Source organism: Leptodactylus fuscus, chromosome 7, assembly GCF_031893055.1.
Source record: "Leptodactylus fuscus isolate aLepFus1 chromosome 7, aLepFus1.hap2, whole genome shotgun sequence".
Classification (NCBI taxonomy): domain Eukaryota; kingdom Metazoa; phylum Chordata; class Amphibia; order Anura; family Leptodactylidae; genus Leptodactylus; species Leptodactylus fuscus.
The window spans coordinates 151,798,806-151,801,169 of NC_134271.1; positions in this window are offsets into that span (position 1 = coordinate 151,798,806).

Here is a 2,364-nt window from a genome sequence, read left to right on the forward strand (position 1 = left end):
TATATGACTTACTGTATAGTGATGTCTCCCCTGTGTGTACAGTATGTGGTCAGTATATGACTTACTGTATAGTGATGTCTCCTCTGTGTGTATAGTATGTGGTCAGTATATGACTTACTGTATTGTGATGTCTCCTCTGTGTGTACAGTGTATGGTCAGTATATGACTTACTGTATAGTGATGTCTCCCCTGTGTGTACAGTATGTGGTCAGTATATGACTTACTGTATAGTGATGTCTCCTCCTGTGTGTACAGTATGTGGTCAGTATATGACTTACTGTATAGTGATGTCTCCTCCTGTGTGAACAGTGTGTGATCAGTATATGACTTACTGTATAGTGATGTCTACTGTGTGTACAGTATATGGTCAGTATATGACTTACTGTATAGTGATGTCTCCCCCTGTGTGTACAGTATATGGTCAGTATATGACTTACTGTATAGTGATGTCTCCTCTGTGTATACAGTGTGTGGTCAGTATATGACTTACTGTATAGTGATGTCTGTCCTGTGTGTACAGTATGTGGTCAGTATATGACTTACAGTATAGTGATGTCTCCTCCTGTGTATACAGTATGTGGTCAGTATATGACTTACTGTATAGTGATGTCTCCTCTGTGTGTATAGTATGTGGTCAGTATATGACTTACTGTATAGTGATGTCTCCTCCTGTGTATACAGTATGTGGTCAGTATATGACTTACTGTATAGTGATGTCTCCTCTGTGTGTATAGTATGTGGTCAGTATATGACTTACTGTATAGTGATGTCTCCTACTGTGTGTACAGTATGTGGTCAGTATATGACTTAATGTATAGTGATGTCTCCCCTGTGTGTACAGTATGTGGTCAGTATATGATTACTGTATAGTGATATCTCCTCCTGTGTGTACAGTATGTGGTCAGTATATGACTTACTGTATAGTGATGTCTCCTCCTGTGTGTACAGTATGTGGTCAGTATATGACTTACTGTATAGTGATGTCTCCTCCTGTGTGTACAGTATGTGGTCAGTATATGACTTACTGTATAGTGATGTCTCCTCCTGTGTATACAGTATGTGGTCAGTATATGACTTACTGTATAGTGATGTCTCCTCCTGTGTGTACAGTATGTGGTCAGTATATGACTTACTGTATAGTGATGTCTCCTCCTGTGTGTACAGTATGAGGTCAGTATATGACTTACTGTATAGTGATGTCTCCTCCTGTGTGTACAGTATGTGGTCAGTATATGACTTACTGTATAGTGATGTCTCCTCCTGTGTATACAGTATGTGGTCAGTATATGACTTACTGTATAGTGATGTCTCCTCCTGTGTGTACAGTATGTGGTCAGTATATGACTTACTGTATAGTGATGTCTCCTCCTGTGTGTACAGTATGAGGTCAGTATATGACTTACTGTATAGTGATGTCTCCTCCTGTGTGTACAGTATGTGGTCAGTATATGACTTACTGTATAGTGATGTCTCCTCCTGTGTGTACAGTATGTGGTCAGTATATGACTTACTGTATAGTGATATCTCCTCCTGTGTGTACAGTATGTGGTCAGTATATGACTTACTGTATAGTGATGTCTCCCCTGTGTGTACAGTATGTGGTCAGTATATGACTTATTGTATAGTGATGTCTCCCCTGTGTGTACAGTATGTGGTCAGTATATGACTTGCTGTATAGTGATGTCTCCCCTGTGTATACAGTATGTGGTCAGTATATGACTTACTGTATAGTGATGTCTCCTCCTGTGTATACAGTATGTGGTCAGCATATGACTTACTGTATAGTGATGTCTCCTCCTGTGTACAGTATGTGGTCAGTATATGACTTACTGTATAGTGATGTCTCCTCCTGTGTGTACAGTATGTAGTCAGTATATGACTTACTGTATAGTGATGTCTCCTCCTGTGTGTACAGTATGTGGTCAGAATATGACTTACTGTATAGTGATGTCTCCTCCTGTGTACAGTATGTGGTCAGTATATGACTTACTGTATAGTGATGTCTCCCCTGTGTGTACAGTGTGTGGTCAGTATATGACTTACTGTATAGTGATGTCTCCTCCTGTGTGTACAGTATGTGGTCAGTATATGACTTACTGTATAGTGATGTCTCCTCCTGTGTGTACAGTATGTGGTCAGTATATGACTTACTGTATAGTGATGTCTCCTCCTGTGTGTACAGTATGTGGTCAGTATATGACTTACTGTATAGTGATGTCTCCTCCTTTATGTACAGTATGTGATCAGTACATGACTTACTGTATAGTGATGTCTCCTCCTGTGTGTACAGTATGTGGTCAGTATATGATTACTGTATAGTGATGTCTCCTCCTGTGTGTACAGTATGTGGTCAGTATATGACTT